Source organism: Delphinapterus leucas, chromosome 19 (assembly GCF_059928025.1).
Source record: "Delphinapterus leucas isolate spDelLeu-1000000601 "Yukka" chromosome 19, BTC_Dleu_Yukka2, whole genome shotgun sequence".
Classification (NCBI taxonomy): domain Eukaryota; kingdom Metazoa; phylum Chordata; class Mammalia; order Artiodactyla; family Monodontidae; genus Delphinapterus; species Delphinapterus leucas.
Window position 1 is genome coordinate 29,592,069 of NC_143147.1, and position 12,782 is coordinate 29,604,850.

Here is a 12,782-nt window from a genome sequence, read left to right on the forward strand (position 1 = left end):
GAAGCCTCCGGGGCCACGTCCCTGTGAGCGACGGGCCGGATCTTGGGCGGGGCGCCAAGCGCCGAAGGGTTCGCTGGGTCACGCCCGCCCTCGGCTGGGAGGGGGTGGCCAAACCCTCCGCCTCCGCCACCGCCCGGTACCCGAGACCTCCGTTCCCCCTGCCTGGGCGGGCGACGGGGTCCTGCCGGGGCGGGCTGACCGCCAGGCTGGCGGTGAGGCGCAAGCGCCAGCGAAAGTGGGCCTCAAGAGGCAGCCCGCCGTCCCCGCCCCCGTCTACGGCCATACCACCCTGGACGCGCCCGATCTCGTCTGATCTCGGAAGCTAAGCAGGGTCGGGCCTGGTTAGTACTTGGATGGGAGACCGCCTGGGAATACCGGGTGCTGTAGGCTTTTTGCCTCCCGCTCCGCCTTCTCCTTTAACTCGCCCGCGGGCGGTGGCCGCCGGCTCCGCCCGCGCCGGGGCCCCGCTGCAGGCCCCGCCTCCTCAGGCCCCTCCCACCACGGCGCGCGCGCCGGAGGGGGCGCTCCCCGCCGGCCCGGCCCGCCAGGCGACCAGAAGGCGGCCCTGGAAGGCAGCCGCACCCCAGACGCCCCCGGGGTGCCTGGCCCGGACCCAGGCTCCGCCGCGGGCCCGGTTAGCGTCCCTTCGGCCAGCGAGCCCCTCGACCTGCACCTGGCCGCCCCCACCGGCGCCCCGCCCCGGGGCCGCCACCTGTGTGCCGGTGGGTGTGTCCCTCCACAGCTCCCTCCGGCAAAAGCCCCGCCCCCAGCCGTGTCACCGCCGCGGCCGGGTGCGGGAGCGGGATCGAGGGCAGGGGCCGCTTCCCCGGGCCTGCCGGCCGCCAGGGGCGGGCTACTGAGCCCGGCGGGTGGTGTGCGGGCAAGGGTGGCCTCGCCGGGGCTGAGGGGCCGTGGCGACACGATGGTGGCTCCCAGTGGCTTCGGGCCAGCTGCTGTCGGGCAGGAGGGCCGGCCCGGGCTGCGGCTGGGCGGCGCCTAGCGCCGCGTGGGCGGGCAGGGGCGATGCCCAAGGGACCGCGGGCCCCGGGCCCTGAAGCCTCCGGGGCCACGTCCCTGTGAGCGACGGGCCGGATCTTGGGCGGGGCGCCAAGCGCCGAAGGGTTCGCTGGGTCACGCCCGCCCTCGGCTGGGAGGGGGTGGCCAAACCCTCCGCCTCCGCCACCGCCCGGTACCCGAGACCTCCGTTCCCCCTGCCTGGGCGGGCGACGGGGTCCTGCCGGGGCGGGCTGACCGCCAGGCTGGCGGTGAGGCGCAAGCGCCAGCGAAAGTGGGCCTCAAGAGGCAGCCCGCCGTCCCCGCCCCCGTCTACGGCCATACCACCCTGGACGCGCCCGATCTCGTCTGATCTCGGAAGCTAAGCAGGGTCGGGCCTGGTTAGTACTTGGATGGGAGACCGCCTGGGAATACCGGGTGCTGTAGGCTTTTTGCCTCCCGCTCCGCCTTCTCCTTTAACTCGCCCGCGGGCGGTGGCCGCCGGCTCCGCCCGCGCCGGGGCCCCGCTGCAGGCCCCGCCTCCTCAGGCCCCTCCCACCACGGCGCGCGCGCCGGAGGGGGCGCTCCCCGCCGGCCCGGCCCGCCAGGCGGCCAGAAGGCGGCCCTGGAAGGCAGCCGCACCCCAGACGACCCCGGGGTGCCTGGCCCGGACCCAGGCTCCGCCGCGGGCCCGGTTGCCGTCCCTTCGGCCAGCGAGCCCCTCGACCTGCACCTGGCCGCCCCCACCGGCGCCCCGCCCCGGGGCCGCCACCTGTGTGCCGGTGGGTGTGTCCCTCCACAGCTCCCTCCGGCAAAAGCCCCGCCCCCAGCCGTGTCACCGCCGCGGCCGGGTGCGGTAGCGGGATCGAGGGCAGGGGCCGCTTCCCCGGGCCTGCCGGCCGCCAGGGGCGGGCTACTGAGCCCGGCGGGTGGTGTGCGGGCAAGGGTGGCCTCGCCGGGGCTGAGGGGCCGTGGCGACACGATGGTGGCTCCCAGTGGCTTCGGGCCAGCTGCTGTCGGGCAGGAGGGCCGGCCCGGGCTGCGGCTGGGCGGCGCCTAGCGCCGCGTGGGCGGGCAGGGGCGATGCCCAAGGGACCGCGGGCCCCGGGCCCTGAAGCCTCCGGGGCCACGTCCCTGTGAGCGAAGGGCCGGATCTTGGGCGAGGCGCCAAGCGCGGAAGGGTTCGCTGGGTCACGCCCGCCCTCGGCTGGGAGGGGGTGGCCAAACCCTCCACCTCCGCCACCGCCCGGTACCCGAGACCTCCGTTCCCCCTGCCTGGGCGGGCGACGGGGTCCTGCCGGGGCGGGCTGACCGCCAGGCTGGCGGTGAGGCGCAAGCGCCAGCGAAAGTGGGCCTCAAGAGGCAGCCCGGCGTCCCCGCCCCCGTCTACGGCCATACCACCCTGAACGCGCCCGATCTCGTCTGATCTCGGAAGCTAAGCAGGGTCGGGCCTGGTTAGTACTTGGATGGGAGACCGCCTGGGAATACCGGGTGCTGTAGGCTTTTTGCCTCCCGCTCCGCCTTCTCCTTTAACTCGCCCGCGGGCGGTGGCCGCCGGCTCCGCCCGCGCCGGGGCCCCGCTGCAGGCCCCGCCTCCTCAGGCCCCTCCCACCACGGCGCGCGCGCCGGAGGGGGCGCTCCCCGCCGGCCCGGCCCGCCAGGCGGCCAGAAGGCGGCCCTGGAAGGCAGCCGCACCCCAGACGACCCCGGGGTGCCTGGCCCGGACCCAGGCTCCGCCGCGGGCCCGGTTGCCGTCCCTTCGGCCAGCGAGCCCCTCGACCTGCACCTGGCCGCCCCCACCGGCGCCCCGCCCCGGGGCCGCCACCTGTGTGCCGGTGGGTGTGTCCCTCCACAGCTCCCTCCGGCAAAAGCCCCGCCCCCCGCCGTGTCGCCGCCGCGGCCGGGTGCGGGAGCGGGATCGAGGGCAGGGGCCGCTTCCCCGGGCCTGCCGGCCGCCAGGGGCGGACTCCTGAGCTCGGCGGGTGGTGTGCGGGCAAGGGTGGCCTCGCCGGAGCTGAGGGGCCGTGGCGACACGATGGTGGCTCCCAGTGGCTTCGGGCCAGCTGCTGTCGGGCAGGAGGGCCGGCCCGGGCTGCGGCTGGGCGGCGCCTAGCGCCGCGTGGGCGGGCAGGGGCGATGCCCAAGGGACCGCGGGCCCCGGGCCCTGAAGCCTCCGGGGCCACGTCCCTGTGAGCGACGGGCCGGATCTTGGGCGGGGCGCCAAGCGCCGAAGGGTTCGCTGGGTCACGCCCGCCCTCGGCTGGGAGGGGGTGGCCAAACCCTCCGCCTCCGCCAACGCCCGGTACCCGAGACCTCCGTTCCCCCTGCCTGGGCGGGCGAAGGGGTCCTGCCGGGGCGGGCTGACCGCCAGGCTGGCGGTGAGGCGCAAGCGCCAGCGAAAGTGGGCCTCAAGAGGCAGCCCGCCGTCCCCGCCCCCGTCTACGGCCATACCACCCTGAACGCGCCCGATCTCGTCTGATCTCGGAAGCTAAGCAGGGTCGGGCCTGGTTAGTACTTGGATGGGAGACCGCCTGGGAATACCGGGTGCTGTAGGCTTTTTGCCTCCCGCTCCGCCTTCTCCTTTAACTCGCCCGCGGGCGGTGGCCGCCGGCTCCGCCCGCGCCGGGGCCCCGCAGCAGGCCTCGCCTCCTCAGGCCCCTCCCACCACGGCGCGCGCGCCGGAGGGGGCGCTCCCCGCCGGCCCGGCCCGCCAGGCGGCCAGAAGGCGGCCCTGGAAGGCAGCCGCACCCCAGACGACCCCGGGGTGCCTGGCCCGGACCCAGGCTCCGCCGCGGGCCCGGTTGCCGTCCCTTCGGCCAGCGAGCCCCTCGACCTGCACCTGGCCGCCCCCACCGGCGCCCCGCCCCGGGGCCGCCACCTGTGTGCCGGTGGGTGTGTCCCTCCACAGCTCCCTCCGGCAAAAGCCCCGCCCCCCGCCGTGTCGCCGCCGCGGCCGGGTGCGGGAGCGGGATCGAGGGCAGGGGCCGCTTCCCCGGGCCTGCCGGCCGCCAGGGGCGGGCTCCTGAGCTCGGCGGGTGGTGTGCGGGCAAGGGTGGCCTCGCCGGGGCTGAGGGGCCGTGGCGACACGATGGTGGCTCCCAGTGGCTTCGGGCCAGCTGCTGTCGGGCAGGAGGGCCGGCCCGGGCTGCGGCTGGGCGGCGCCTAGCGCCGCGTGGGCGGGCAGGGGCGATGCCCAAGGCACCGCGGGCCCCGGGCCCTGAAGCCTCCGGGGCCACGTCCCTGTGAGCGACGGGCCGGATCTTGGGCGGGGCGCCAAGCGCCGAAGGGTTCGCTGGGTCACGCCCGCCCTCGGCTGGGAGGGGGTGGCCAAACCCTCCGCCTCCGCCACCGCCCGGTACCCGAGACCTCCGTTCCCCCTGCCTGGGCGGGCGACGGGGTCCTGCCGGGGCGGGCTGACCGCCAGGCTGGCGGTGAGGCGCAAGCGCCAGCGAAAGTGGGCCTCAAGAGGCAGCCCGCCGTCCCCGCCCCCGTCTACGGCCATACCACCCTGAACGCGCCCGATCTCGTCTGATCTCGGAAGCTAAGCAGGGTCGGGCCTGGTTAGTACTTGGATGGGAGACCGCCTGGGAATACCGGGTGCTGTAGGCTTTTTGCCTCCCGCTCCGCCTTCTCCTTTAACTCGCCCGCGGGCGGTGGCCGCCGGCTCCGCCCGCGCCGGGGCCCCGCTGCAGGCCCCGCCTCCTCAGGCCCCTCCCACCACGGCGCGCGCGCCGGAGGGGGCGCTCCCCGCCGGCCCGGCCCGCCAGGCGACCAGAAGGCGGCCCTGGAAGGCAGCCGCACCCCAGACGCCCCCGGGGTGCCTGGCCCGGACCCAGGCTCCGCCGCGGGCCCGGTTGCCGTCCCTTCGGCCAGCGAGCCCCTCGACCTGCACCTGGCCGCCCCCACCGGCGCCCCGCCCCGGGGCCGCCACCTGTGTGCCGGTGGGTGTGTCCCTCCACAGCCCCCTCCGGCAAAAGCCCCGCCCTCCGCCTCCGCCACCGCCCGGTACCCGAGACCTCCGTTCCCCCTGCCTGGGCGGGCGACGGGGTCCTGCCGGGGCGGGCTGACCGCCAGGCTGGCGGTGAGGCGCAAGCGCCAGCGAATGTGGGCCTCAAGAGGCAGCCCGCCGTCCCCCCCCCGTCTACGGCCATACCACCCTGGACGCGCCCGATCTCGTCTGATCTCGGAAGCTAAGCAGGGTCGGGCCTGGTTAGTACTTGGATGGGAGACCGCCTGGGAATACCGGGTGCTGTAGGCTTTTTGCCTCCCGCTCCGCCTTCTCCTTTAACTCGCCCGCGGGCGGTGGCCGCCGGCTCCGCCCGCGCCGGGGCCCCGCTGCAGGCCCCGCCTCCTCAGGCCCCTCCCACCACGGCGCGCGCGCCGGAGGGGGCGCTCCCCGCCGGCCCGGCCCGCCAGGCGACCAGAAGGCGGCCCTGGAAGGCAGCCGCACCCCAGACGCCCCCGGGGTGCCTGGCCCGGACCCAGGCTCCGCCGCGGGCCCGGTTAGCGTCCCTTCGGCCAGCGAGCCCCTCGACCTGCACCTGGCCGCCCCCACCGGCGCCCCGCCCCGGGGCCGCCACCTGTGTGCCGGTGGGTGTGTCCCTCCACAGCTCCCTCCGGCAAAAGCCCCGCCCCCAGCCGTGTCACCGCCGCGGCCGGGTGCGGGAGCGGGATCGAGGGCAGGGGCCGCTTCCCCGGGCCTGCCGGCCGCCAGGGGCGGGCTACTGAGCCCGGCGGGTGGTGTGCGGGCAAGGGTGGCCTCGCCGGGGCTGAGGGGCCGTGGCGACACGATGGTGGCTCCCAGTGGCTTCGGGCCAGCTGCTGTCGGGCAGGAGGGCCGGCCCGGGCTGCGGCTGGGCGGCGCCTAGCGCCGCGTGGGCGGGCAGGGGCGATGCCCAAGGGACCGCGGGCCCCGGGCCCTGAAGCCTCCGGGGCCACGTCCCTGTGAGCGACGGGCCGGATCTTGGGCGGGGCGCCAAGCGCCGAAGGGTTCGCTGGGTCACGCCCGCCCTCGGCTGGGAGGGGGTGGCCAAACCCTCCGCCTCCGCCACCGCCCGGTACCCGAGACCTCCGTTCCCCCTGCCTGGGCGGGCGACGGGGTCCTGCCGGGGCGGGCTGACCGCCAGGCTGGCGGTGAGGCGCAAGCGCCAGCGAAAGTGGGCCTCAAGAGGCAGCCCGCCGTCCCCGCCCCCGTCTACGGCCATACCACCCTGGACGCGCCCGATCTCGTCTGATCTCGGAAGCTAAGCAGGGTCGGGCCTGGTTAGTACTTGGATGGGAGACCGCCTGGGAATACCGGGTGCTGTAGGCTTTTTGCCTCCCGCTCCGCCTTCTCCTTTAACTCGCCCGCGGGCGGTGGCCGCCGGCTCCGCCCGCGCCGGGGCCCCGCTGCAGGCCCCGCCTCCTCAGGCCCCTCCCACCACGGCGCGCGCGCCGGAGGGGGCGCTCCCCGCCGGCCCGGCCCGCCAGGCGGCCAGAAGGCGGCCCTGGAAGGCAGCCGCACCCCAGACGACCCCGGGGTGCCTGGCCCGGACCCAGGCTCCGCCGCGGGCCCGGTTGCCGTCCCTTCGGCCAGCGAGCCCCTCGACCTGCACCTGGCCGCCCCCACCGGCGCCCCGCCCCGGGGCCGCCACCTGTGTGCCGGTGGGTGTGTCCCTCCACAGCTCCCTCCGGCAAAAGCCCCGCCCCCAGCCGTGTCACCGCCGCGGCCGGGTGCGGTAGCGGGATCGAGGGCAGGGGCCGCTTCCCCGGGCCTGCCGGCCGCCAGGGGCGGGCTACTGAGCCCGGCGGGTGGTGTGCGGGCAAGGGTGGCCTCGCCGGGGCTGAGGGGCCGTGGCGACACGATGGTGGCTCCCAGTGGCTTCGGGCCAGCTGCTGTCGGGCAGGAGGGCCGGCCCGGGCTGCGGCTGGGCGGCGCCTAGCGCCGCGTGGGCGGGCAGGGGCGATGCCCAAGGGACCGCGGGCCCCGGGCCCTGAAGCCTCCGGGGCCACGTCCCTGTGAGCGAAGGGCCGGATCTTGGGCGAGGCGCCAAGCGCGGAAGGGTTCGCTGGGTCACGCCCGCCCTCGGCTGGGAGGGGGTGGCCAAACCCTCCACCTCCGCCACCGCCCGGTACCCGAGACCTCCGTTCCCCCTGCCTGGGCGGGCGACGGGGTCCTGCCGGGGCGGGCTGACCGCCAGGCTGGCGGTGAGGCGCAAGCGCCAGCGAAAGTGGGCCTCAAGAGGCAGCCCGGCGTCCCCGCCCCCGTCTACGGCCATACCACCCTGAACGCGCCCGATCTCGTCTGATCTCGGAAGCTAAGCAGGGTCGGGCCTGGTTAGTACTTGGATGGGAGACCGCCTGGGAATACCGGGTGCTGTAGGCTTTTTGCCTCCCGCTCCGCCTTCTCCTTTAACTCGCCCGCGGGCGGTGGCCGCCGGCTCCGCCCGCGCCGGGGCCCCGCTGCAGGCCCCGCCTCCTCAGGCCCCTCCCACCACGGCGCGCGCGCCGGAGGGGGCGCTCCCCGCCGGCCCGGCCCGCCAGGCGGCCAGAAGGCGGCCCTGGAAGGCAGCCGCACCCCAGACGACCCCGGGGTGCCTGGCCCGGACCCAGGCTCCGCCGCGGGCCCGGTTGCCGTCCCTTCGGCCAGCGAGCCCCTCGACCTGCACCTGGCCGCCCCCACCGGCGCCCCGCCCCGGGGCCGCCACCTGTGTGCCGGTGGGTGTGTCCCTCCACAGCTCCCTCCGGCAAAAGCCCCGCCCCCAGCCGTGTCACCGCCGCGGCCGGGTGCGGTAGCGGGATCGAGGGCAGGGGCCGCTTCCCCGGGCCTGCCGGCCGCCAGGGGCGGGCTACTGAGCCCGGCGGGTGGTGTGCGGGCAAGGGTGGCCTCGCCGGGGCTGAGGGGCCGTGGCGACACGATGGTGGCTCCCAGTGGCTTCGGGCCAGCTGCTGTCGGGCAGGAGGGCCGGCCCGGGCTGCGGCTGGGCGGCGCCTAGCGCCGCGTGGGCGGGCAGGGGCGATGCCCAAGGGACCGCGGGCCCCGGGCCCTGAAGCCTCCGGGGCCACGTCCCTGTGAGCGAAGGGCCGGATCTTGGGCGAGGCGCCAAGCGCGGAAGGGTTCGCTGGGTCACGCCCGCCCTCGGCTGGGAGGGGGTGGCCAAACCCTCCACCTCCGCCACCGCCCGGTACCCGAGACCTCCGTTCCCCCTGCCTGGGCGGGCGACGGGGTCCTGCCGGGGCGGGCTGACCGCCAGGCTGGCGGTGAGGCGCAAGCGCCAGCGAAAGTGGGCCTCAAGAGGCAGCCCGCCGTCCCCGCCCCCGTCTACGGCCATACCACCCTGAACGCGCCCGATCTCGTCTGATCTCGGAAGCTAAGCAGGGTCGGGCCTGGTTAGTACTTGGATGGGAGACCGCCTGGGAATACCGGGTGCTGTAGGCTTTTTGCCTCCCGCTCCGCCTTCTCCTTTAACTCGCCCGCGGGCGGTGGCCGCCGGCTCCGCCCGCGCCGGGGCCCCGCTGCAGGCCCCGCCTCCTCAGGCCCCTCCCACCACGGCGCGCGCGCCGGAGGGGGCGCTCCCCGCCGGCCCGGCCCGCCAGGCGGCCAGAAGGCGGCACGGGAAGGCAGCCGCACCCCAGACGACCCCGGGGTGCCTGGCCCGGACCCAGGCTCCGCCGCGGGCCCGGTTGCCGTCCCTTCGGCCAGCGAGCCCCTCGACCTGCACCTGGCCGCCCCGACCGGCGCCCCGCCCCGGGGCCGCCACCTGTGTGCCGGTGGGTGTGTCCCTCCACAGCTCCCTCCGGCAAAAGCCCCGCCCCCCGCCGTGTCGCCGCCGCTGCCGGGTGCGGGAGCGGGATCGAGGGCAGGGGCCGCTTCCCCGGGCCTGCCGGCCGCCAGGGGCGGGCTCCTGAGCTCGGCGGGTGGTGTGCGGGCAAGGGTGGCCTCGCCGGAGCTGAGGGGCCGTGGCGACACGAGGGTGGCTCCCAGTGGCTTCGGGCCAGCTGCTGTCGGGCAGGAGGGCCGGCCCGGGCTGCGGCTGGGCGGCGCCTAGCGCCGCGTGGGCGGGCAGGGGCGATGCCCAAGGGACCGCGGGCCCCGGGCCCTGAAGCCTCCGGGGCCACGTCCCTGTGAGCGACGGGCCGGATCTTGGGCGGGGCGCCAAGCGCCGAAGGGTTCGCTGGGTCACGCCCGCCCTCGGCTGGGAGGGGGTGGCCAAACCCTCCGCCTCCGCCACCGCCCGGTACCCGAGACCTCCGTTCCCCCTGCCTGGGCGGGCGACGGGGTCCTGCCGGGGCGGGCTGACCGCCAGGCTGGCGGTGAGGCGCAAGCGCCAGCGAAAGTGGGCCTCAAGAGGCAGCCCGCCGTCCCCGCCCCCGTCTACGGCCATACCACCCTGGACGCGCCCGATCTCGTCTGATCTCGGAAGCTAAGCAGGGTCGGGCCTGGTTAGTACTTGGATGGGAGACCGCCTGGGAATACCGGGTGCTGTAGGCTTTTTGCCTCCCGCTCCGCCTTCTCCTTTAACTCGCCCGCGGGCGGTGGCCGCCGGCTCCGCCCGCGCCGGGGCCCCGCTGCAGGCCCCGCCTCCTCAGGCCCCTCCCACCACGGCGCGCGCGCCGGAGGGGGCGCTCCCCGCCGGCCCGGCCCGCCAGGCGGCCAGAAGGCGGCCCTGGAAGGCAGCCGCACCCCAGACGACCCCGGGGTGCCTGGCCCGGACCCAGGCTCCGCCGCGGGCCCGGTTGCCGTCCCTTCGGCCAGCGAGCCCCTCGACATGCACCTGGCCGCCCCCACCGGCGCCCCGCCCCGGGGCCGCCACCTGTGTGCCGGTGGGTGTGTCCATCCACAGCTCCCTCCGGCAAAAGCCCCGCCCCCCGCCGTGTCGCCGCCGCTGCCGGGTGCGGGAGCGGGATCGAGGGCAGGGGCCGCTTCCCCGGGCCTGCCGGCCGCCAGGGGCGGGCTCCTGAGCTCGGCGGGTGGTGTGCGGGCAAGGGTGGCCTCGCCGGGGCTGAGGGGCCGTGGCGACACGATGGTGGCTCCCAGTGGCTTCGGGCCAGCTGCTGTCGGGCAGGAGGGTCGTCCCGGGCTGCGGCTGGGCGGCGCCTAGCGCCGCGTGGGCGGGCAGGGGCGATGCCCAAGGGACCGCGGGCCCCGGGCCCTGAAGCCTCCGGGGCCACGTCCCTGTGAGCGACGGGCCGGATCTTGGGCGGGGCGCCAAGCGCCGAAGGGTTCGCTGGGTCACGCCCGCCCTCGGCTGGGAGGGGGTGGCCAAACCCTCCGCCTCCGCCAACGCCCGGTACCCGAGACCTCCGTTCCCCCTGCCTGGGCGGGCGACGGGGTCCTGCCGGGGCGGGCTGACCGCCAGGCTGGCGGTGAGGCGCAAGCGCCAGCGAAAGTGGGCCTCAAGAGGCAGCCCGCGGTCCCCGCCCCCGTCTACGGCCATACCACCCTGGACGCGCCCGATCTCGTCTGATCTCGGAAGCTAAGCAGGGTCGGGCCTGGTTAGTACTTGGATGGGAGACCGCCTGGGAATACCGGGTGCTGTAGGCTTTTTGCCTCCCGCTCCGCCTTCTCCTTTAACTCGCCCGCGGGCGGTGGCCGCCGGCTCCGCCCGCGCCGGGGCCCCGCTGCAGGCCCCGCCTCCTCAGGCCCCTCCCACCACGGCGCGCGCGCCGGAGGGGGCGCTCCCCGCCGGCCCGGCCCGCCAGGCGACCAGAAGGCGGCCCTGGAAGGCAGCCGCACCCCAGACGCCCCCGGGGTGCCTGGCCCGGACCCAGGCTCCGCCGCGGGCCCGGTTGCCGTCCCTTCGGCCAGCGAGCCCCTCGACCTGCACCTGGCCGCCCCCACCGGCGCCCCGCCCCGGGGCCGCCACCTGTGTGCCGGTGGGTGTGTCCCTCACAGCTCCCTCCGGCAAAAGCCCCGCCCCCCGCCGTGTCGCCGCCGCGGCCGGGTGCGGGAGCGGGATCGAGGGCAGGGGCCGCTTCCCCGGGCCTGCCGGCCGCCAGGGGCGGACTCCTGAGCTCGGCGGGTGGTGTGCGGGCAAGGGTGGCCTCGCCGGAGCTGAGGGGCCGTGGCGACACGATGGTGGCTCCCAGTGGCTTCGGGCCAGCTGCTGTCGGGCAGGAGGGCCGGCCCGGGCTGCGGCTGGGCGGCGCCTAGCGCCGCGTGGGCGGGCAGGGGCGATGCCCAAGGGACCGCGGGCCCCGGGCCCTGAAGCCTCCGGGGCCACGTCCCTGTGAGCGACGGGCCGGATCTTGGGCGGGGCGCCAAGCGCCGAAGGGTTCGCTGGGTCACGCCCGCCCTCGGCTGGGAGGGGGTGGCCAAACCCTCCGCCTCCGCCAACGCCCGGTACCCGAGACCTCCGTTCCCCCTGCCTGGGCGGGCGAAGGGGTCCTGCCGGGGCGGGCTGACCGCCAGGCTGGCGGTGAGGCGCAAGCGCCAGCGAAAGTGGGCCTCAAGAGGCAGCCCGCCGTCCCCGCCCCCGTCTACGGCCATACCACCCTGAACGCGCCCGATCTCGTCTGATCTCGGAAGCTAAGCAGGGTCGGGCCTGGTTAGTACTTGGATGGGAGACCGCCTGGGAATACCGGGTGCTGTAGGCTTTTTGCCTCCCGCTCCGCCTTCTCCTTTAACTCGCCCGCGGGCGGTGGCCGCCGGCTCCGCCCGCGCCGGGGCCCCGCAGCAGGCCCCGCCTCCTCAGGCCCCTCCCACCACGGCGCGCGCGCCGGAGGGGGCGCTCCCCGCCGGCCCGGCCCGCCAGGCGGCCAGAAGGCGGCCCTGGAAGGCAGCCGCACCCCAGACGACCCCGGGGTGCCTGGCCCGGACCCAGGCTCCGCCGCGGGCCCGGTTGCCGTCCCTTCGGCCAGCGAGCCCCTCGACCTGCACCTGGCCGCCCCCACCGGCGCCCCGCCCCGGGGCCGCCACCTGTGTGCCGGTGGGTGTGTCCCTCCACAGCTCCCTCCGGCAAAAGCCCCGCCCCCCGCCGTGTCGCCGCCGCGGCCGGGTGCGGGAGCGGGATCGAGGGCAGGGGCCGCTTCCCCGGGCCTGCCGGCCGCCAGGGGCGGGCTCCTGAGCTCGGCGGGTGGTGTGCGGGCAAGGGTGGCCTCGCCGGGGCTGAGGGGCCGTGGCGACACGATGGTGGCTCCCAGTGGCTTCGGGCCAGCTGCTGTCGGGCAGGAGGGCCGGCCCGGGCTGCGGCTGGGCGGCGCCTAGCGCCGCGTGGGCGGGCAGGGGCGATGCCCAAGGCACCGCGGGCCCCGGGCCCTGAAGCCTCCGGGGCCACGTCCCTGTGAGCGACGGGCCGGATCTTGGGCGGGGCGCCAAGCGCCGAAGGGTTCGCTGGGTCACGCCCGCCCTCGGCTGGGAGGGGGTGGCCAAACCCTCCGCCTCCGCCACCGCCCGGTACCCGAGACCTCCGTTCCCCCTGCCTGGGCGGGCGACGGGGTCCTGCCGGGGCGGGCTGACCGCCAGGCTGGCGGTGAGGCGCAAGCGCCAGCGAAAGTGGGCCTCAAGAGGCAGCCCGCCGTCCCCGCCCCCGTCTACGGCCATACCACCCTGAACGCGCCCGATCTCGTCTGATCTCGGAAGCTAAGCAGGGTCGGGCCTGGTTAGTACTTGGATGGGAGACCGCCTGGGAATACCGGGTGCTGTAGGCTTTTTGCCTCCCGCTCCGCCTTCTCCTTTAACTCGCCCGCGGGCGGTGGCCGCCGGCTCCGCCCGCGCCGGGGCCCCGCTGCAGGCCCCGCCTCCTCAGGCCCCTCCCACCACGGCGCGCGCGCCGGAGGGGGCGCTCCCCGCCGGCCCGGCCCGCCAGGCG

The 12,782-nt window shown here is 77.0% G+C and overlaps 13 non-coding genes across 13 annotated transcripts; all 13 read left to right on the top strand.

The window, feature by feature from the left end:
• Positions 1–271: 271 nt before the first annotated feature.
• On the top strand, positions 272–390 carry LOC149746219 (5S ribosomal RNA). The gene has a single exon (XR_016390508.1). It is a non-coding gene; the product is annotated as a 5S ribosomal RNA (ribosomal RNA).
• Positions 391–1,324: 934 nt separating this feature from the next.
• Positions 1,325–1,443, top strand: LOC149746220 (5S ribosomal RNA). Its single transcript, XR_016390509.1, has one exon. It is a non-coding gene; the product is annotated as a 5S ribosomal RNA (ribosomal RNA).
• A 934-nt stretch (positions 1,444–2,377) lies between these two features.
• Positions 2,378–2,496, top strand: LOC149746221 (5S ribosomal RNA). The gene has a single exon (XR_016389305.1). It is a non-coding gene; the product is annotated as a 5S ribosomal RNA (ribosomal RNA).
• Positions 2,497–3,430: 934 nt separating this feature from the next.
• LOC149746222 (5S ribosomal RNA) lies at positions 3,431–3,549 on the top strand. The gene has a single exon (XR_016389306.1). It is a non-coding gene; the product is annotated as a 5S ribosomal RNA (ribosomal RNA).
• A 934-nt stretch (positions 3,550–4,483) lies between these two features.
• LOC149746223 (5S ribosomal RNA) lies at positions 4,484–4,602 on the top strand. Its single transcript, XR_016389308.1, has one exon. It is a non-coding gene; the product is annotated as a 5S ribosomal RNA (ribosomal RNA).
• A 530-nt stretch (positions 4,603–5,132) lies between these two features.
• On the top strand, positions 5,133–5,251 carry LOC149746224 (5S ribosomal RNA). Its single transcript, XR_016390510.1, has one exon. It is a non-coding gene; the product is annotated as a 5S ribosomal RNA (ribosomal RNA).
• Positions 5,252–6,185: 934 nt separating this feature from the next.
• On the top strand, positions 6,186–6,304 carry LOC149746225 (5S ribosomal RNA). Its single transcript, XR_016390511.1, has one exon. It is a non-coding gene; the product is annotated as a 5S ribosomal RNA (ribosomal RNA).
• Positions 6,305–7,238: 934 nt separating this feature from the next.
• LOC149746226 (5S ribosomal RNA) lies at positions 7,239–7,357 on the top strand. Its single transcript, XR_016389309.1, has one exon. It is a non-coding gene; the product is annotated as a 5S ribosomal RNA (ribosomal RNA).
• A 934-nt stretch (positions 7,358–8,291) lies between these two features.
• Positions 8,292–8,410, top strand: LOC149746227 (5S ribosomal RNA). Its single transcript, XR_016389310.1, has one exon. It is a non-coding gene; the product is annotated as a 5S ribosomal RNA (ribosomal RNA).
• A 934-nt stretch (positions 8,411–9,344) lies between these two features.
• LOC149746228 (5S ribosomal RNA) lies at positions 9,345–9,463 on the top strand. The gene has a single exon (XR_016390512.1). It is a non-coding gene; the product is annotated as a 5S ribosomal RNA (ribosomal RNA).
• Positions 9,464–10,397: 934 nt separating this feature from the next.
• On the top strand, positions 10,398–10,516 carry LOC149746229 (5S ribosomal RNA). Its single transcript, XR_016390513.1, has one exon. It is a non-coding gene; the product is annotated as a 5S ribosomal RNA (ribosomal RNA).
• Positions 10,517–11,449: 933 nt separating this feature from the next.
• Positions 11,450–11,568, top strand: LOC149746230 (5S ribosomal RNA). The gene has a single exon (XR_016389311.1). It is a non-coding gene; the product is annotated as a 5S ribosomal RNA (ribosomal RNA).
• Positions 11,569–12,502: 934 nt separating this feature from the next.
• LOC149746231 (5S ribosomal RNA) lies at positions 12,503–12,621 on the top strand. The gene has a single exon (XR_016389312.1). It is a non-coding gene; the product is annotated as a 5S ribosomal RNA (ribosomal RNA).
• The last annotated feature ends 161 nt before the right edge of the window (positions 12,622–12,782 follow it).